Source organism: Marmota marmota, unplaced genomic scaffold (genome assembly GCF_001458135.2).
Source record: "Marmota marmota marmota unplaced genomic scaffold, marMar, whole genome shotgun sequence".
In the NCBI taxonomy this organism is placed as follows: Eukaryota; Metazoa; Chordata; class Mammalia; order Rodentia; family Sciuridae; genus Marmota; species Marmota marmota.
This window is the reverse complement of record NW_026000077.1, coordinates 357,790-380,993: the sequence shown is the minus strand read 5'-3', so window position 1 is coordinate 380,993 and position 23,204 is coordinate 357,790. Positions and strand designations below refer to the sequence as shown.

The window sequence follows — 23,204 nt, the reverse complement described above, 5'->3', positions numbered from 1 at the left end:
ACCTACACCCCCCCCCCCCACCGGTGGTATGCCTCTCCCCCTCCCCTCCCTTCCTTGTTGTCATGAGCTGAGCAGCTTTCCTCTGCCATGCCCTTCTACTATGATGCTCTACCTCATTTCAGGCCCAAAACGATGAAGCCAGCTGACCATGGGCTGAAACCATATGCCAAAAGAAATCTTTCTTTCTTTAAGTGGTTCATGTCAGGTATTCTGGTCACAACAATGAAATGCCGACTAACACAGTGATTGACTTTTGTATAAAAAAGCAAGTTACCTCAAAAAGCAAGAAACTGAATAACCAACATGTTATGAAAAAGAACAAAATATTACACTGCCTTCAAGATTTATATAAAGGTAAATATAGTATGATATTAGCATAATGAAAAACAGATTAGTAGAACCAAATTACATCCATGAGTAGAACCATGCACATATATTCATTCATTTTTAAATAAAAGGACTGTATTATTCATCCTCCAAAATGGTCCCCAATTGTCTCAACCTCCACCTTCTGTAGTTCCCTCTCAAACTTAATCAAGATTGGATGGGGTGAGCAACATAATATGGTGGAGGTGACAAAAGCATGTAATTCCCAAATGTAGCTCCTAAAAGGTTTTGCGGCTTGTGTTGTGATCTGCTAGATCAGTGAGGGAAGTAAATTACCATGCCACATACACACTTAACCAGTCCTTCAGGAGCCACCTGAAGAGAAAATGAAGCTTCCTACCAATAGCCAGCAACAACCTGTCAACCATGTGAGTGAGCCAGCCACCTTTGAAACATATCTGGTGGTTTTTTAGTTAAGCCTCATGAGATCATGAGCCAGAGCCTTGCATTTAAGCCACTCTGAGCCACAGAAACTGTGAGAAAATGAAGTAATACACTGCCTTCAAGATTTATATATTTATTTTAAGTCAGTAAGTTTGGGTGAACCCGCTAACCATCGATAGATCATTAATAGAGGGCCAAAAGTAATTCAGGGTGTAAAAAATAGTATTTTAAACAAGTTAAGCTGGAATTGGCTGAGGATGGAGGTGGATCGGAAGAACTTCAACCCTAATTTTTGATCACAATAGCAAAATAGGAACAACTCAAGTATCCATCAAGAGGTGAATGCGTAAATAAATTGTGCTACACCCAATTAATGGAATACTATTCAGTAATAAAAAGGAATGAACTCTTGATAAGTACACGGACAAATATTAAAAACATGCTCAGCAAAATGAACCGGACACAATGAGTGACTACTACATGATTTCTTAGAGAAAATTAAGCCTGAGATTCCTATGGGAAAAGCATGTAGTGGATTCTGATGGCTATTTTAAAATCCAAGTCTGGACACAAAGAAGAAATCAATGGACTTGAGGCACAGACTCAGATGTCATTGTTATAAAATTTGGTACAATTAAAACCATAGCAGTAGATGAGATCAACCAAAGAGCACTTACTCAGTGAAAAGAGAAGAAAGCTAATCTCTGACAAATAACATTTTATTACAGAGATTTAAAGGGGGAAAAAACAAAGAAAGGGGAGGGGAGGGTAAAGTAGGTTTGTGTTGGACATTATGAATCCAATGCCATTTGTATTAGGTGGTTACCTCATTTCCACGAAAATAAAATGCTGACAGTTAAATAATAGTGCATATATTTTAATGCAGAAATATCCTTCTATTCTTTTCCAGGTCTCTTAGTTGGGGGCTGCTGTTGTTTTTAATAGTATGTCTTTCAAAAGACATACTAGTATAGCAAGGCTCATTTATATTTCTCAAATGGCTCCAGCTTTTCTTAGGCAACAGAAATTAGGGAGAGAACCCAGAGATGATATTATTTTGGGTATTCTGCAACAAGAAAATATTTGGCCCCTGTTCCTTAACTCAAGTGGTAAAACATACAAGTTCCAAAGTCATTTTTCAGATTCTGTATGTATAGAAAATTTTCTGTACACATAAAAAATGTCTATGAATGAATACATATAAGCACATTTGCAAATACAAGAATAAAATAATTCTTTACAATAAAGCACGTGGCTCATAAATTCTCAATAAGAATAACTAGAGTTATTTTTCTTTCTAAAGGGAGGGAGTGAGTTCTAACTCATTATTGCCAAGTTAAAAAACCACTATGTCCTTCCAAACAAATCCTATGCCTCTTTATGGAAATTTCTTGTGCCCTGCACTCCCAACACAGCACCAGAAAACTTCTTACTCTAGTTAAGATTTCTTTACAAATACGGAGGACAGGAATAAACATTAAGCTATGTTTAAGTCAATCTTGGGTTCTTAATATTATGGTCAAAGTTATTTTTTCATTCTTTCTTCAGCAAAACTACTTCTTTTACAAAATAATATAACTAGACTTTTTTTCTGGGAAGCAAATCAATCCCAATTTTGTTGTCTCTGTATTTTTAAAATACATAAACTAAAGAATTACAGGATAAAAGCTTTTCCCACACAACTTAACCTACGACACAAAATTCACTAAAAGAAATTCAGTTGTGGTGAAGAATTTTGGAGCAATAACTTTTTACATTAAGGAACATCAAGGATAGATTATTAAAAATATTGTTTGTTATCTTTAAATATTCATAGATATCATGAATATTTTAAAACTGACAAATGGGGCTGGGTGTATGTATAGCTTCATGTTAGAGAACTTGCCTAATATTTGTAAAAACAAAACAAAACAAAACAAAAACAACCCCGTGTTGGATCCTCAGCACCAAAAAACAAAACAAAACAAAACCATGACAAGTGCTCATACACAGCATGCTGTGGGGAAAGGAGAGTGAATACAGAAATCACAGTAAGATTTAAATTTCTAAAACACTCATCTTCATAGTATATATAATGAAAATTCAACCTCCTATAATATAAAATTATATAAGTAATATCTCATTGATGGATTCTTCACCATGATACCCTTCTTGTTTCTAATCCTCTCAAGATTGGTACACTTTGGTGGAAGAAAAATGTATATATCAAGAAATGCACCAGACATAATGTACAGTCATTCTATTATATAAATGTGGGACTGGTTCTGGGAATAATTCCCCTACCTTATACAGCAAAACACATAATAGGTTCTCAAGTCCTTGATATAAAATGGCATAATATTTCCATATAAACTATGCACATTGTCCTGTATACTTTAAATCTACAGATTACTTAAAAATACTGATACAATGTAAATGTTATATAGATAGTTGTTGTATAAATAGTTGCACTGTTTAGGGAATAATGACAAGGAAAAAGTACATACATGCAGTTTTTCCTTCCCAAGTATTTGGATTCAAAGTTGTCTGAATCCATGGATTTACAAACCTGAGGACACAAACAGCCAACTATATTTGCATCATAAACCATATGGCCCTAAAATCCTAAAATATTTATTATATGGCTCCTTAAAGAAAAAGTTTGCTATCCCTGTTCTAGTTTATCAGAGAAAACATTTGTTTAACAGCAGTAGTACTGGGCAAGAAAAGGGCAAGAAATGTTAAAAAAGAAAAGATTAAGAAGAAATCAGTTGTTAAAGATTACTGTCTACTTGCCATGTACAAAATACTGTTAAGCACTTTATATGTATTTATATGTCTAAGTCTCACAACTTTCCAATGAGGTGGGGACTATTATCCTCATATTTAGAGATAAGTCAGAGAGGTTAAGCCTAACCAAGCTCAAAAGATATGAACAGGAAAAAAAAAAAAAAAAGCTATGGAGGGCTGATATGGTAATTTGAATGTGTCCCCTGTAGGCCCCAGAGTCATGTGTTAATAGTACTTAAAAGGTGGGGCCTTCAGGAGGTGATTGAGTCATGAGGACTCTGGTCATTCAGATTAACAAAATACTGGATTATCTCAGGAGTGGCTTTGTTATAAAAGCGACCTCTTTCTGGCTCACTTACTGTCTTGCCACGTGATGCCCTCTACACCATGTTATGTTGCAGCAAAGAAGGCCCCCACTAATACTGGTACCAGTGCTGTTACCATGCTCTTGAGCTTCCCAGCCTCCACAATTGTGAGTCAAAATGATCTTTCCTTTATGAGTTACCCAGACTCAGGTATTTTATTATAGCAACAAGAGAGCAGAAGTATAGATCTAAAAGTTCCACCAGCTACCTAACAGTAAGTCTAGAAAGAAAATAGAGAACCAAAGTAATAATAGAAGAACAATTTCATAGGTAAACTAAGAAAGTTAGAAATTTTCAGATTCAAAGTGTCCACTGAATGCCAAATATGGTGGGGTGTATGTGTGTGTCTGTGTATGTATATATGTATCTATCTTCACATTTGAACATAGTTAAAATTTAAAAGCACTAAAAATGAAAACAAAATGCTAAAAAGTTTCTAGAAAGGAAAATCACAATCCTCTCCTCTTGAATACTGACAGACCTTCAGTAACAAACAGAGGAGCAGAAATGATGCTAACTTCTGAAGACAGGTTACAAAAGGTGCCAGAACGACCTCCAAGGTCTTTCCCTACTGGGATCCACACCTTTGGATCCTGGAGCTGTCAGGCTATCCTGAAGCCACCACTGTGGAAAGATCACAGTAAACTGCTTAATGAGCCCCAGCTGTTCAAGTCTTCCTACACTTATAAATAAAGACATCATCAGGATGATCCCACAGAGCCACTATCTGACTGCAATATCATTTAAGACTTTATGCTAGGGGCTGGGGTTGTGGCTCAGTGGTAGAGCACTCACCTAGCATGAGTGAGGCCCTGGGTTCGATCCTCAGCACCACATATAAATAAATAAATTAAATAAAGATACTGTGTCCAACTACAACTAAAAAAATAAAAAAAATAAAAATAAAAAAAGACCTTACACTAGATCCACCCCATTGTGCCACTCCCTAATTCCAAATTCAGGAAACTATGAGTTTTTTACAGTGCCCCCCAATTAATCAATCAATAAAGAACAGATGAATAATACAAATATATCAGTACATCAACTTTATTAACATATAAATAAATATTAGATAAGAAAATAAAATGTAATTATAAAGCAAAACATATCAAGAAAAAGTTGACAAAATTAAAGAGAAAACTATGTGATTATAATCATGATAAGGTTTTAACAAAACTGGCTTAGTAACTAATAGAAAAAGGAAGACAATATTTTTTTTACAAAAAAGGATATATAAGACTTGACCAGAAAACAAATCAACTCAACTACATACACACACATACACATACTATACCCAAACTGCAAACTACATATTCTTTTCAAGTGCATACCAGTCATTTATTAGAACAGACTATTTTGGGCCATAAATCAAGTAGCAAATTTCAAAGGACTGAAATAATATAGGATATATTTTCTAACTACAGTACAGTTAGACTTGAAATCAATACAAAAATAAAATTACATTATCCCAAAAATGTTTATTAATTAAACTCTTCTAAATAATAAATGGGTCAAGGAAGAAATCAAGATGGAAATTAAGAAATCTGAACTATTAATAAAAATATGTTAAAAATATTTTTAAAATATTTATTGGAGCTATTCCAATAGAACAAGGAAAGTGATGTGCAAAAGAAACATAAAACCACACACAAAAAATTAATAAAAAGTAAAGTTAGAAATCTAATTATCACCATATATGTGCAAAAATCTGGAGGAACAACAAAACAAACCCTTATTACCCCAACATTTTGGTTTGGGAGAAGTTAGGGAAGAAAAGGCAATGATATTGACACTCATTCTCTCTACATATTAAAAAAAATACAAGTCTACATAATTGGAAAATGTAATGCCAATAATTAACTTATATATGACTTAAAAATAATGAGGTGGTACAGGACTGTAATTCCTGTGACTCAGGAGGCAGGAAGACTGGGAGTTTAAAGTCAGCCTCAGTGACTTAGTGAGGCCCTAAACAACTTTGTGAGATCCTGTCTCAAAATAAAAATTAAGAAAGGCTGGGAATGCGGTTCAGTGATAAAAGACCTCTGGGTTCAATCCCCAGTACAAAATAAAAAAAAANNNNGAGGGGGAGGAGGGAGGAAACCTGAGGAAAACTGGGCAAAGAAAACTTAATGCAATTAGCCAGAAACTGAAAAATAAAGAAACAATAGGAAAGGGAGATAAACAAAGATAGAGGGAGTAAGACAAAAAAAGATTAGTAGTCACAATAAAATAAAAGGAAAATTTTGCTAACCACAAATGATAAGAGTTTATTTTATGAAAAATGAGTGCAGACAAAGACTTAGAAAAGACCTAGAATACAATATACTTAACTTACATATAGTGAATCTTATATGAATAGCTGGGTTTTGTCTTATTTTAAATGCTAAGGTCAGTATTTAACAACAAAATACCTGAAATACAGTAATTGTTTCTTTAATGTCAATCTACTGTAAAAAAATGGCTTTAAACATGGTTTTTTAGCCCTCTGAATCATTCCATTTTAGGATGGTCTAATTGTTGGAAAGATCTTTACATTGCTGTTTCTTTGTAGTGGCCACCTGCTGGGTTTCACTTCTGCCCACTGCTGTAAATAGAATAAAGAGAATTCCTCTTCCATTCTATACTCCTTTATTTTTTTGAAAAGTTATTTCTCCTTCTTTATGTATCTTAATTTTCAATAAGCAGTCTTCTTTTTCAAATAATAAAGTTTTAAATTCTGTTATTCTGGTCTCTGAAAAGGATTCAGTTCTCTCTTATTCTCTTAAAACAAGCTTGGGACTGGGGGTGTAATAGCATGTACAAGACCCCGGGTTTGATCCCTAGCACTATAAACAAACAAATACATAATTTTTAAAATTTATACTATTAAGTGGTATTACTAAAAGACTTAACACAAAAGAACAATTATTTCCTTAATCTATAACAATTACTTTAAACTTTCATTCAGATTTATACTGCTATCCTTTTTTAAAAAATTTATTTCTTACATACAAGACAATAGTGGAATGCATTACATTCATAATTATCCATTCACAGCACAATTTTTTGTAACTCTATATATATGTTCACGCCAAACTATGCCTTATACATGAGCTCTCTTTTTTTGCATTACAATTCTTAATACACCTTTATACCATAATTTATCATATCTGTTTGTATATAAGGTATGTTGACACCAAATTCACATCTTCATATATGTATTTTGTATAACAATGACCATCTCCTTCCACCTTATTCCACCTTCCATCTTATTCCCCTTCTCCCTCCCTTTCACTTTCACCCCTTTTCCCTATCTAGAGGTAATCTTCCTCCCATGCTTTCCCTCCCTACCCCACTTTGAGTCATGCCCCTTATATCAGAGAAAACACCCGGCATGTTTTTTTGGGACTGGCTAAATTCATTTAGCATAATTTTCTCTAATGCCATCCATTTCCCTGCAAATGCCATGATCTTATTCTTTTTTAGTGTTGAGTAATATTCCATTGTGTATAAATGCCACAATTTTTTCATCCACTGTTGGCTCCACAGTTTATTGAGAATTGAGCTGCTACAAACATTGATATGGCTGTGTCCCTGAAGTATGCTGTTTTTTAGGTCCTTTGGGTATAGTCCGAGAAGAGGAATAGCTGAGTCAAATGGTGGTTCCATTCCCAGATTTCCAAGGAATCTCCATACTGCTTTCCAAATTGGCTGCACTAATTTGCAGTCCCACCAGCAGTGTATGAGTATACCTTTTTCCCTGCATCCTCACCCACACTTGTTGTTTGTTTTCAAAATAGCTGCCATTCTTACTGGAGTGAGATGGTATCTTAAAGTAGTTTTGATTTGCATTTCTCTGATTGCTAGAGATGATGAGCATTTTTTCGTATATTTATTGGTTGATTGTATATCCTCTTCTGAGAAGTGTTTGTTCAGGTCCTTGGCCCATTTACTGATTGGATTATTTAGTTTTTGGGTGCTTGTCTTATTGAGCTCTTTATATACCCGAGAGATTAGAGCTTTATCTGATGTGTGAGGGGTAAAAATTTGTTCCCAGGATGTAGGCTCCCTGTTCACCTCACAGATTATTTCTTTTGCTGACAAAAAACTTTTTAGTTTGCCTTTTTTTTAAAGATATTATGACAGATGAGAATTTTATTTCGTTTAAACAATACATGGTAAAGTAGTATTCTTTTCTTTTTCCTTTTTTTAAAATATACTTTGTGTTAAGTCTGGAATTATCAACCTAATTCCTCACCCAAACTTGCCTATAATCTGTTTCATTCCCTTCTCTCTCTGCTCCTTCCCAACTCCTTTTACCAAACCAAACAAAAGAACAAACCCCAATCCTTCCTGGAGATTACCAGTTGTCCTCTTAACCTACAGAAAGATGCTATCAACCTAAGACTTTCTAGTGCGTTAGTTTAGAACAGTGTGCTTCACAGTGCCCACCCACAAATAACTACAGATTGAATATCCTCAATCTTGGGCCAAAAGATTTTTAGATTTGTGATTTTTTAAAATGTTGTAATATTAGTATAGACTTAATCAGCTTAAGTATCCCTAATCCAAAAACAATATCTGAAATGCTCCAAAATCTCAAACTTAAGAATGCTCAAAAAGTTTGGATTTTGGAGCATTTATATTTTGGAATTTTGAATTAGGGATGCTCAACCTGTACTACTATTTGCTACCAGTTCTCCATAAAAACAAGGCACTTGGCCTAGTACTATGATACCTTTCCTAGGTATACTGATTAGTTCAGCTGAATATTGTAAATACATAATACCACAGAGTTGATGACAATGTTTTTTAAGAGAAGAAAACACTAAATTATAGATCATTCTCAGTATTGTGCCATCACTTTTTGGTACTGACATCAAAAACTTACTACTAATACGTAAAACTCTCTTAAAAGTACATTTCCGTAATTTCTTGAGTTTATGTATTTCCATACTCCTGCCTTATACACATAATTAAAAAGGAGCCCAAATTCTACCACTTTAATGCATACACCTACAACCCAAATTAAATCTTCATCAAAATGTTTAGTAAATTGTGTGTGGGGGCCACATGTCTATAATCTGTAATCTCAGCTACTCAGGAAGCTGAGGCAGGAGGATCACAAGTTCCAAACCAGCTCCAGCAACTTAGTGAGGCCCTATCTCTAAATTAAAAATAAAAGGATTCCCCAATCCTTTTATTTGGACGCTCCAAGAGTGTCCCTGGATTCAATCTTCAGTACTGGAGGAGAGGGGAGCTTTGGTAGAGTATGACTGACACAGTTATCCTATTCATTGACTGCATCCTTGTAATTCTCCAAATATTCAGGTTAAAGTTTAAAAATTGTAATTCAATCCTCTTACCTATTCAGAAGTTAAGTTTTTGGCTAGTATGACAAGTAGTCTTGAAGACTTAATATACTATTATGACAACAGACCTAATTATCATTTGAACTTATTTCCTAAAGCTAATGTATCCAGTTATCTTTCATAACAAATTTCTGTAGCACATATAGTTATATATCCTTTTTCATTGTCTGTACCTTCTCTCTCTTTTTTTTTTTTCATTTAGGTCAATTTCAACAGGACTGTTAATTATCTTTTTCTAATAACCAATTTTGGCTTCATTGATGTTCTATTTAGACTGCTTTTGTATTTCTCTCAGTTGTTTTTATGTTTATTTCCTTCCCTTTTTTAAAAATTTTTAATCTTACTTTGGATATTCTGGCTTATTGGTTTTGATATTATTTTCCCCTGCTCTAATTAATATTGCAGATCCTCCATCAGAGATCACTTTCCTTCTACCTAAAGTTTATATTTTAAACAACTTTTTTTTTTAGTGATGTCCAATTAGTGGTGAAAATGACCAGACTTTATTTATCTCAGAAGATTCTTTATGTTTAATATTAAAAGATATTTTAGTTTAGTAGTTATTTACTCTCAGTACATTGTACTTACTGCTCTGTTGGTTTTTTGGTTTCTATTTTGCTCTCAGTAAGTCAGTTGTTAGCATAATTACAGAGTTTTTAAAGTAATCTTTCCCCTCCTTCTGGCTATTTTTGAGATCTGTCTGCAGATTTACCTATGAAATGTTTACAGGCTTAGCTTTCTATTTGTCTTGTTTAGTTTCACATCTTTAATTTGTATCTTTTTGCAGTTTTGGAAATTTTTATTCATAATCTTAAATATCTCTACTGGACTTTTCTTCATGTCTGGAATTTTGGTTAAACCACTGTGAGACCTTTTCTTTTTGTATTTGTAAAAAAGTAGACAAAGGTGCTGTCATGAGACTATATAGTAGCTTAGGCAATCAAAGCATTTTCTTCCCCTCTCACATGACAGTTGGAAGGGAATAGTCCAGGGCTTGTTTGGCAATTTAGCAGTCTGAGACCAAGTATGTACACCTTGGTGCTCTGTCACCCTTAAAATATTGCCTTCCTTTACATGGTATTTAGCTCAATACCATGCTACATTCCAATTCATGGGAAGGAATAGAGAGGAAGGGAAGGACATCCATACCCTTTTCCTCTTCAGGCATAATCTAGAAGTCACACATGTAATTTCCATTTGTATCTCAAATTGCCAAAATCTGATTACCCCAGTCAGACCTCACTATCAGAAAGGCAGTGAAATGGAAGCTTTACCTGGGCATTCAACACATCCATTCATAGAGGAAGAAATGTTATAAGGAAAAACTAAGGATTTCTGCCACAATTTTCATTTTTTCCCTTTCTCTCACATATTTTCCTTTCTTGTTCTCTTTATTTTGGTTTATCTATTTTTCAAACTATCTTCCTTTTCATTACTTCTCTAGTATAATCTACTGTTAACTTGTTCACTGATCTTTAAAGAAAAAAATTTTTTTTTGGTATTGGGGCACTTAACCATTGAGCTACAGCCCCACCACCCCCACCACCTCTATTTTTAAATTTTTGAGACAGGGTTTTGCTAAATTGCTCAGAGCCTGGCTAAGTTGACTGAGGCTGACTTTGAACTTGCAATCCTCTTGCCTCAGCTTCCCAAGTTGCTGGGTTATATAGGTGTGTGTCACCTCAGTTGGCCAATCTTTAATTTATTTATATATTTCATGTCTAGTTCTTTTTTCAAAGCTAACTGTAATTGTTCATAGTCGTATTTCTTTCTCATAAGCAGTACACAAATAGTTAAGACTGAACTTAGGATCCACTTGCTTAGAATCCTGGCTCTACCATCACTGACCTTGGTCAACAAACTTCCTTGTTCTGTGCCTCAGTTATTTAATCTGTAAAATAGTGATAATAGTCCCTATCATAGAGTTGTGAAGATAAACTGAATTAATATGTATAAAGTATCAGAACAGTATGAGGTTCTCAGGAAGTGCTACAAAAGTTAGCTATAATTCCATCATTCATATATTTTAAATCATTTTTATTTAGCTAAAACACTCAACTTAAGTTCCATATCTAATAATTACAAAATATGAAATCAATGGGAGTCCAATTCAGCTGTTATTTTGGCTGGTCTTTGTTTTCAATATCTTTTTTCCTTTTTGAACCATGAAAATTTTTTTTTTAAATTGTGATATGCATTTGCTTTTGTCAAGTGCTCAGACTGCTTACACACTGTCTCCTCCTTTGACTGATGCTACTACTTACTGGCCATCATAACTATAAATCCTATTTTTAGCTTAGGTATCTAGGGGATAATCTAAAAAGTGTGATTTAGAGATGGATGGATTGTAACTATGAAATTTCAGAGAGTTATACCCCTTCCCCAATCTGCATCACCACTTCAACTCAGTGCCAAGTTTTGAGACAGTCAGTTTTCCTTATAGTTGGCAGAAGTTGAGGGTGGCACTGAAACTTGGTGGATTGTCTTTTAATAGACTGAGCTTAGTCTGCTAAGGCACTAAAACCCTAAGCTCACGTTTATCCAGTTTAGTAAATACCCTCAAGACAAAAAATAGGCTCTGCATGCTGGTTCTTACTCTTTAGCCTCTGAACATGTCTTACAGAATGTCAGTTCTTTGATACATGAAAAAAAATCCTTATACTTTTTTCCTGTCATTTTCAATTATTTGCACTGGGGAACCATTAAAGAAGATAGTCCATCACTTGACCAAAAACCAGTTCCCTTTTTCCTTCAGAATACTTACTTTTCTTTCTCTTTCTCTCCTTTTTGTTTTCTTTCCTTTTTGGTATTAGAGATTAAACCCAGAGATGCTTAACCACTGAACCACATCCTTTGTTAAATTATTATTATTATTATTTTAAAATTTTGAGACAGGGTCTTGCTAAGTTGCTTAGGGGCCTCACTAAGTTGCTGAGAGGCTGGCCTTGATTTACGATCTTCCTTCCTCAGCCTCCAGAGTTGCTGGGATTACAGGCATGCACCACCACGCCCAGCAAACACTTTTCAAATAGTAGAAAATTGATATTAAAGCACTGCTAGGTTATAACCAATTAAACCATGCACGTTTGCTTCTTGTTGTTAAATGTTATAATCAGTCCTAAGATCCTTGTCAAAACTTAATCATTGAAGGTGATCTTCCTGGTGAGGAATATACAATAAGTAGTAGAGGAATTCACAATGCTTTTGCAAAGAAGAATCTGTCACAAATTAACAATTTCAGTTCCAATAATGTTCCTTAAGTTTACAGTTGTAAGAGGTATCTTTACTTAAAAATCGCATATAGTCAATACATATATCTTCATAAGTGGGAAGTCATAAATGTATATTTAATGAAAAATTCCTTTATAATCATCTAAAAATGAAATTATGAATAGTAGTTTTTGAAGAATACCATTTTAATTAAAGTGGTAATTTAATCAAAAAGCAATGCTTTGAATTTTGTAGCACTTTTAAAGGTAGAAAGTAAGCAGGGAGGAAGATAGTAGTGTTGGAATCACCTTGGTGGAGAATCTGTTACCCTGTAGGCAGAGAACCTGTCCATTTCTTTCCTTTCCTCTTCTTTTTCTACTATCAAAACTCAAACTCTACACAGTAATTATTATTCTCCTAGGACTACTGAATTAGCCTCTTAACTAGTCCACTGCCACTCACTCTATGTTGTACATTGGTTCTACACTACAACCAGAATGATCTTTTTAAGATATAAATCTTATCATGGTAATCATTCTCCTTAGATGATTAAAAGGTTTCATTTTGCTCTAAGGATAAAGGTTAAAGTCCTCAAAGTTCTTAATGATTTGGCCCCTTTCTACTTTATCTTCTTCTCTACCCTTATTCTCTATGCAGGTCACTCTCTTTTTAGCTATTTAAATCTGATACCCTCATCTCTACTACAGCTCTTCGGCACAAACTATTCCCATTGCCTGAAATGTCTTTTTTTTTTTTTCCCCCTTCTTCACTTAGTTAATGCCTGTTCTTCTCCTTATATCTCAGCACAAGTGAAAGTTCTATAAGCTATCCTTCCCTGAATGCTTTGAATCAAAACCTTATACACTCTCATTGAACAGCTATCTTTCCTTAGTAATACTTGTCACTGTTTCAAATCAAAAATTATTTTTTACCCGTGTGATTATTTGACTACATAAATTAGACTGTAAGTTCCATTAGAGAAGGATCATTTGTTTCATTTACCTAAAACAATAAAATTGGCATATGGTATTATGTTATATAATTATCTGTTGAATGAACTAATAAGTAAATGGACATTCTAACAGATCAATATTAATTGATGGTTTTTAAAAGGGGGCTATCCTTCCATGACACATACTTTAAAAAGAAAAATTTCTAAACTTACATATATTCTGCTTTAAGGCTTCATGTAATTCACATACAATAAAATAATGGATTTAATAAAATATTAACTATCATTGAGAAAAAATATTAAAATTCACACAAATTATCTGCCACATATAGTAAATCCCAATCTCTGTTAACATTTTAATTTATATTCTATTTTTAGAATATCTGTATTGTGATCTAATTCTTATTTTCAATTACTATGTTGTCATAAAAAAGAATTTTTATCTCATTCTTCATCAAAAAGTCCTTAGATATTAATTATAGATTTTGGGTATGAACACTATGTTGCCTGGCTCAGTATTGCTACATGGAATCATACAAATAATTCCTAAGTGATAGTTTTTGTATTACTATAAATAACAGGAGCATATAGTTTAAGAAGATTCATCCTCTGAATTTTTTCAAAAAGACAATTAGGGGGGAAAAAAGAGACATTTTTGTCAAACAACTTAAATGTGATAGGTCTGTTCCTCCTACTATGGATTTTCATACCATGAAGCAAATGAATTGGCAATCTAAAATAATACTTCTATGGTTTGGAAACTCAAAAATTAACTAAAAGAAATTCTGTCATTCACTGTATGCTGTGTTTTAATATACTTGAAAATAGTCTCCCTTTCAGTTTAAACTGTCAGTGATCAAGGTTATGTATGAAATCATCAGATTAGGCCATTTTGTCTTATCAGAGAAACAAATATTGTAGAATAAAAGGAAGTAAACAAAAATACTTTTAAGTAAAAATCTCAAACTTACTAAAATTATGTAATTTTAATTCAGATTAAATCTCCAAAGTAAAATATATTCTTTATATCAAAATTATAAAAAATATAAAAAGAATATTTATCAAAGGCCCTTAAACTACAATTTTTTTTCCTCCTAAATACTGACAATACCTCTAATTAACAGAAGGGAGAATATCACTGTATCCAAAAATATCTTATATTTGTGCCTTTGGGAATGACATGTGCTCTTGGATATATGAGCTGTAAAAACCAGTGAATGCTCATATCCTGTTTTAGTAACAGTCACTCATCAAAAAGTACATTACCAGTAAATGGAAATAGGGAACTCTGTCTTTTTCACATTACTATCTACTTAGTAAAATGAATATTCTTTAGTAACTATTATCATAGGCAAATAAGACATTTGTAAACCATTATGAAAAAATTTTAAGACAGTGACTAATACCTTCACGATGACCAAAAAACATTTTTTTCCCTTAAAGACACCAACCAGGTATACATAAATATAATCAATTCTGAAATCTCTTTTTAAAAGCATTTAATTAATTTATTTTGCGGTGCTGGGGATTGAACCCAGGACCTTGTGCATGACAGGCAAGCAGTTTACTACTGAGCTACATCCCCAGTTCTCAATTTTTAAATCTTGACAGGTATACTTCTTTTAGCATTACTGCCAAATAAACTCTATATTCATAATCTTAAAATGAAAAAGTATGAATTTAGAACAATTTCTAAAGCAAAAAGGTATAAGTATCACAACTTTCTGATACCTTTATTTTTTGAACACACTATTTCATTTCTTCTATCTAGCTGAAATGTTATGACCTTTCCTGGAAGGAAAAGTAAAACCATATGATCAATGGTAACTGAAACTTTTATAGCATTTGGTCATTTAGAAGCTCTTTCCCTTATGTTTTTTATGTAATCAAAATCAAAATTATGTATCACTATCCTGATTATAATGATGACAAAACATACAAAGTTTAATTCAGATTAAATACTTAGGCATAAAGTAAATAGGTGACTATATTCAAACCGATGTCTCCAGATTTTAAATACGATTCTCTTTTCAATATATTATGTTTTCTTATATAAGAATAATAACAATAGCAAATATTTACTAAGTTCTTACTGTGCATCAGGAACTGCTGTAAGAAATCCTCATAATATGGGGACCAGAGATATACCTCAGTGGTAGAGCACCTGTTTAGCAGTCTCCAGCATCATCAAAAAGAAAAAGTCATCACAATAACTCATGATGCAGGCACTAGTAATATGCTCAAGGCCTCATACATGGGAAGAAAAAGCCACGAATCACACTCAGCCTGACTCCGGAGTTCACACTCTAACATGCTAATAACATATCTCTACTTGTATGTGTACAGAGACTTGTATATGCCTTTGGAGGAAAACTGAGAGGCAACAGGACATGGAAAGAGGAGAGATCTTTCTCCATGTACATTGTATGTATTTCTTCAAGTCCAGGGAGAGGAAGGAGGCAAGGGTAAAAGGAATATCATAGACATAGAATTCCAAGAAAAAAAGGCATAGAATCAAGAGAGTCCTGAAGAATCTAATGGAAAAATTATTTTTTAAAAAATATCTAGGTGGCTTGAGCATTTACTGTGAAAAGTGAAAGAAAGAGTACATAAGATATTTTTAACAGCAGGCTGATATTCTAAGAACTCAGAACTTTCCTATCTGAGGAAGAAAGTCACTTAATTTTTCGAAGAGGAACTTGAGGAAAAAAAAAAAAAGCTAGCTCTACGAGCATTGTGTAGGATGGAACAGAGAATGAGAAACTGGAGCAGAGAAACCAGTTCAGAGGGCAAGAAAACAAACTTCAAAACTAGTGAAAAAATAACCCTGCCTGTTAACCTCTCTTAGTCTTTAGCAACCCTTTAAGGCTAACATTATTTCCGCTGAATATTTAAAGATGTCATCCCTAGTGCCCTGAACAATATTTGGAAAACAGTAAATACTCAATAAATATTTACTGAATAAAAGAAAGAAATGGTTGAGCCTGAATTCAAAGCTAGACTATCTACACTAATGCCTCTGGACTTTTTCACTATGTTCAATAGTATTCTTAATTCAATAATCCAGACAACCTTTTAACATCTCATGATAACAGGACTGGGACTTGGGATAAAGAAGAAAGGTTTAATCTTATAAAGAAAGAGAATAGTCCAGTAATATTACTGCGAAGAGTAAATGAAATAATGTGTATCTAATACTTGGAACAGAGCCTGACAAACATCTGCCAAAACAAAATAATAATGATAACTACTACCACTATTATCAGTTCTTACTCCTGTAAATAGAGTGTTACTGGTAATCTGAAAAGAATTTTGGAAAGGTAAGAAGAATGAATACACTGTTAGATTAGAACCCCCAAATTAAGAGGCAGCATAATAAAATATACTGATTCTTTTTTTTTTTTGGTGGTACTGGGAATTGAAATCAGGGATGCTGCACTACCATTAAGGTACTCCCCAGCCCTTTTTATTCTTTGAGTCAGGGTCTCGCTAAGTTGCTCAGGCTGGCCTTGAACTTGCAATCCTCCTGTCTCAGCCTGCCACGTGGCTGCACCACCATGCCTGGCTTGATTTTTTTTTTTTTTAACCTTACTGAAAGGTCTACAATTCTTTGGAAAGCATATACACATCAAGAGAAATGAGGTATGTGTTGAAGACCAAAGAACTTAATAACTCATGAAAAGAAAGAGCTTCTACAGGATCTGGATCCCAAATCAGGCTTTATAAATTGTACATCATTTGCTCTCATTAATATTCAATTTCCTTATTAACAAAATGAAGTTGGACTAAAACAGTCTACAGTTTCTTTATAGTTAAACAATATAACATTCTTTAGGTACAGAGCTTAATGCTTAGTCCCTCCCAAATTAAAGTAAAAAGAGAAATCAATATTTTAGTTGATAAAAACAATGCCACATTAGCAAACTACTGGTAGGATTCCCATGTTAGCCTTTTTGCTTTAAGAGCTTCAAATCTATCTTATCACAGGCAGTGTTATGAGTTTTGAATCCTCACAAGTGCTAAAGTTCTACACAACTTCCCGTTCCCAGGGCCTAAGGCAGGAGGATCAGTGGCTCAGTTTGGGAGGCTAAGGCAAGAGGATCAAGAATTCAAACCCAGCCTCAACAACTTAGCATGGCCCTAAGCAACTCAGTGAGACCCTATCTCTAAATAAGATACAAAAAATAGGGCTGGGGATGTGGCTCAATAGTTAAGTGCCCCTGAGTTCAATCTACGGTATTCCCTGCCCCCCCCAAAAAAAACCCCAGAAAACAAAACTCTATTGAGAAGCAATCCTAAATCCCAATAAGTCTACTTAATTTTTTAAGATGAGGATGGAAAAAATATCATAATACAATTAAAATTCTTGCTTTCATGAGAAATGATTCAATTTGAACAGGTTCTAGACATTACCAATAAACAAGCATCTTTGATTTTGTGCCCAATGCTAAGAAATATACAAAATGGCACATAACTATTTGGCTTACAGAACATGAAGATGAATTACACTGGGCAATCCATTCGACTTTCTCAAAATGGAATCAAAAAGAGATCCTATAAGCTGGAAAATTTTTAAAAAAATATTTATTTCTTTTAGTTGTACACAATGCCTTTATTTTTATTCATTTATTTTTATGTGGTGCTGAGAATTGAACCCAGGGCCTTGCATGTACAAGGTGAGTGCTCTAGCGCTGAGCCACAACCCCAGCCCCTAAGCTGGAAATCTTAATCTGGCTACAGAGACATATAAATTGCTGATAATATCTACAAATGGATTTCTTCAAAGAATTGAACAGTTTCAAACATTTCCTTTTGTATGGCCATCAACCCTAGTAGTCTAGGTAAGCTGCCATCAGTGATCTCTGGATCACTGTAACAGCTGCTCAGCTGATCTCCCCAGATGCAATCTTTCCCCTCCAATCTGTTCTCCACAGAATGTTCTTTGTAAAAGAACAAATTTGATCACACCAGTGACGTCCTCTGACTCCTTCCAGGTAAGGTATTTCAGTGATTTACCAGAACTTAATGATAGGCCAAAATGTTAACCAGGCTTCTTAAGGGTTACATAGTTCGATCCCTAATCCCATTCTAGTTTCATCCAACCACATGCTCCCTCTTATCCTTCTCAATGCTCCAACCAGTTTGCTGGCTTAATTTTTTCCAAATGCCAGTGATATGCTGGCTGGGAAAGTGTTTTGGAGAACCATAAAACATGAAAGGGGGATAAATTCATAAGACATGTAGGTTTGTTTTTAAAAAGTTATACTTAAGCATATACTTACTTTTAAACTTCATCTAAAAGTGAGGGGAAATTAAAGAACAGAGTTATCCAGACATCTGAGGGAAGTGGAAAAATCTTGAAGATGCTTGCTGGTGACTTTTTTAAGACAAGAAGGGTGCTGTAACAGGAGAGCAAAGAGTGGTGATTAGGAGATAAGGTAGGAGGTGAAACAGAGTTAAATGCAGGCCTTTGGGCCATGGTAAGGATTTTGGCTTTTACTTGGTATGATACAGGAAATCACTGGATGGTTCTTAGAAGAGAATGTCAAGTTTCCATGGAAATTTTTGGAAGATTCTCTCTTGGCTATGAAAGAGGACATTAAGGGCAAAGTTAGGAAGAACAATCTGAAGGCAGCTGCAGTGGAGGTGGTAAGTGTTAGTTTCCAGATATGTTTTGAAGATAAGGGTCAAACAGGAGAGAAGCTGGGAGAAAAAACAACTGCTCTAAAAACAAAACAACACAACAAAAAAAACAATCTAGAGTGAATAAACACCAAACCACAGACTCAGAAACTTCATAGAACATCAAGCATGATAAATACCAAAAGATTTACACTGGGGGGCGTATATTCAAACTACAGAATATTAGATTTAAAATGTTGAAAAAAGCTAGAGGAAAAGAGAAGCAAAAATAAGAATTACATTAGATTTTTTCAGAAACAGGCAAGCAAGAACAGTGCGAAGTGAAATTATTTAAAGTGTTAAAAACAAAAACAAAACAAAACCCTACCAAGCCTACAATTCTGCCCCCAGCTCAATTGTTCTTCAAACTGAAGAAGAATCACACTTCTTCAAACAAAAATTGAGGAAAACTGTCACCAGTAGACCTACTTTGCAAGAAATGTGACAAGAAATTCTTCAGAAAGAAGGAAAATGGGGATGGGGTTGTGGCTCAGCAGTAGAGCGCTTGCCGAGCATGTGCAAGGCCCTGGGTTCGATCCTCAGCACCACATAAAAATAAATAAATAAAATAAAGGTATTGTGTCAAGCCATCCATGGGCTATGTGCATGAGTTATACCCATTTGAGCATACGGGAGAACTAGCCTGGTATGGGAGAACTATCCTGTTGTTGTGTGCTCTTTGGGCTGTGTGTGCCCTTTCCTCTTGCTCTGCCTATGTTCCCACATGGAATCTGAGATGGGTGTGACTTGCCAAGATGGTGATCAATCTACTGACCACAAGATATCATGAAGTCAGACTCAACTCCCTGAAACCCTTGCCTTATTTGGGTGGAATATTCTATGAATGGCTTCTTCCAATAAATCGGGGGTTTCAGGTGTGCTGGCTCTCTTGTCTGCCTCTTGCCTCCCTTGCTCTCCAGGCCCTCCAGCATGGGAGCTAGATTTTTGAGGCTGCAGAGCTGTCCTGAACCCCGAAAAAGGTATTTTCTGTGTTTGTGTGGTCTTTTCATTGCCAGCCAAATCTATCTGGAATGACCCCGATTCTGTTGCATATTGCATATAACAGACAACTACCAAAAAAAGTTAAAAAGAGTATTATCAATATGGTAAGAGAAGAGAAAAAAATGAAACACGAAATGCTCAATTGAAAAGAATGCAGAAAAAGAGTAAAGACAAAGAAAAAAAGAAAAGCAATGAAGAGAAAACACGAACAAACATTAAGAATATGATATTAATCCAATTATATCAATAATCACTTTAAACCTCAATGATCCAAATATATTAAAAGACATTGTAAGAGTGTATTAAAAAAAGACAACTATATACTGTTTACAAAAAAACCACTTTAAATGTAAACAAATAAATTTAAAGGGAACAGAGAAAGACATGCTAACACTAATCAAAAGGAAGTTGGAGTACGTATATTAGTTTTATAAAAAGCAGACTTCAGAGTAAAGAAAATTATTAGAGATAATAAGGGTCATTACACAATGATAAAGGAATCAATTCTTCAAGAAGACATAACAATTCTTAATGTGTATGTACCTAATATCAGAATGTCAAAATACTTAAAAGGCAAAAACTGATGGAACTGCATGGATAAACAGATCAACCTAATAATACAGTTAGAGATTTTAACACCCTTCCACCAGTAATTGACATATTCAGCAGGAAAAAAAAAAAAATCAGCACAAACCTAGTTGAACTAAATATCGTCATCCATCAATTGGATCTAACTGACATTTACAGAATACTTCATCTGAGAACAAAAGAATTTATATTTTCAATTTGCACATGAAATATTTACCAACACTGACCATATTCTATACTATAAAATAAGATTCAGGGGCTGGGGATGTGGCTCAAGTGGTAGCGCGCTCGTCTGGCATGCGTGCGGCCCGGGTTCGATCCTCAGCACCACATTCCAACAAAAGATGTTGTGTCTGCCGATAACTTAAAAAAAATAAATAAATATTTTAAAAAAAAATAAGATTCAGTAAATTTAAAGGAATTTAAATAATACAAAATGTTTTCTGACTATGATGAAACTAAATTTAAAACCAATAACAAAAAGATATCAAGGAAATCTCCAAATATTTAGACACTAACATACTTCTAATAATCTATGATTTAAGGAAGAAATCAAAGGAAAAATAGTGTTTTGAACAGAATAGAAATGAAAGTGCAACATGCCCCAATTTTTGGAACAGAGAGCCTTGAAATCAACCCTCACATCAGTGGTCAAATGATTTTTTATATGGAGGCCAGGACCAGTCATTTGGGAAAGGGCAGTTTTTTCAATAAATGATGATAAGAAAACTGGATACTCACTTGCAAAAGAATTAAATTAGGCCCTCCCCCATGCCAAAACCAAAAATTGATTCAAAGTGGATCAAAGACCTAACTAAACATGACAGCAAAGCTATAAAAGTCTAAAGAAGAAAGTATAAGGGGAAAATTATATGGGACATTGATTTAGCAATCACTTTTTGGATATGACACTAAACCACAGGCAACAAAGAAAAAAGAGATAAAATGGACATCAAAATGTAAAACTTTTGTGCACCAAAGGACGCAACCAATGAACAGGAGAAAAGTATGTGCAAATCATATATCTGATAAGGATTAATATCCAGAATATATGTAAAGAACTCTCATAACAACTATAAAACAATCAAGCAGTTTAATAGCAAAAACTTGAACGCTATTTCTCCAAAGAAGTTAAATGAATGGCTAATAAGCACATGAAAAGATGCTCAACATCATTAATCACTGGGGAAATGCAAATCAAAACCACAAGAATTAGATACTACTTCACATACATTAGGATGGCTGTAATAAAAAACAAAAACAGAAAGTAACAAGTATTAGTGAAGATATGAGAAACTGGAACCCTGATACAATGCTGATGGGAATGTAAAAATGGTACAGTTACTATGGAAAATTGTACAGTGATTCCTTAAGTAACTAAAAATAGAATCACTATGTTTCAGAAATTCCACTTTTAGGGGGAAAGAATTCAAAAGAATTTTTGAAAGCAGGATTCAATTGGACATTTGTGCACCCATGATCACAGTAGCCTCATTCACAACACTCCAAAGAAGGAAGCAATCTAACTATCCAACAACAAATGACTGGATAATAAAAATGTAATACGTGTGTGTGTGTGTGTGTGTGTATAATAGATACATTATAGGTATGCAGATGCTCCTTGACTTACAATTGGGTTACATCCTGAACATGTTTTAAGTGTGTAGCTAACTGCAGCTCTGACTCCCTAGCATTGCAAGAAGACCCCACATCCATATGGCTAGTCAATGAAAAAAATAAAAATTCAAAGTACAGTTTCTACTGAATGTCCATCTCTTTGTACCATTGTAAAGTAAAAAACTCATATGTTTAGTCATTGCAACTCAGGGACTATCTATAAAATAGAAAAGAATTCAGCCTTAAAAAGGAAGGAAATTGTGACATATACTAAAATATGGATGAACCTTGAGAACAAGCTGAGTTTAATAAGCCAGTCACAAAAAGACAATATCTGATTCCAGGTACCTGAAGTAGTCAAATTCACAATAATAAAAAAGGGGAGGTAAAAGGGAGAAATTATTGTTCAGTGGGTATAGAGTTTCAGTTATACAAAAGGAAGTGTTCTGAAGATGAATAGTTATGTTATTTGCAAAACAACGAATGACTTAACACTACTAAATTTGTACACTTATAATGCTGCTGGCAAATTATGATTATGATAGCAAATTTTAGGTTATTCTATCTTTTTAAGTTATTCTATCACAATACAGAAAATGCAATTCACCATATTAACCAAAATAAACAAACAAAATCATAGGTATGGAAGATATCAAACACAAGAAGCAGCCTGGCATGGTGGCGCATGCCTGTAATTCCAGTGAATCAAGAGGCTGATGCAGGAGGATTACATGTTCAAAGCCAGCTTCAGCTATGTAGCAAGGCCCTAAGCAACTTCAAAACAAAAAATAAAAAGGGATGGAGATACAGCTCAGTGGTAAAATGTTCTCAGGTTCAATTCCTAGTAAGCCCCCTCCACCCTGCCAGACCAAAAAAAAAAAAAAAAAAAAAAAA

The 23,204-nt window shown here is 34.2% G+C and overlaps 1 protein-coding gene across 4 annotated transcripts in view; it reads right to left on the bottom strand.

The window, feature by feature from the left end:
- The window catches only part of Rap1a (RAP1A, member of RAS oncogene family), a 76,970-nt gene that overhangs the window by 26,931 nt on the left and 26,835 nt on the right, over positions 1 to 23,204 (bottom strand). The window contains exon 1 of one of the 4 annotated variants that reach the window (XR_007351738.1): positions 18,704 to 18,834. The exons of 2 other annotated variants lie outside the window; for them this stretch is intronic. The gene's annotated coding sequence lies outside the window, so the exon portion shown is untranslated. Of the gene's footprint in view, positions 1 to 18,703; positions 18,835 to 23,204 lie in introns of those variants that run through there. One more of the 4 variants, XM_015502175.2, reaches the window with a different exon arrangement.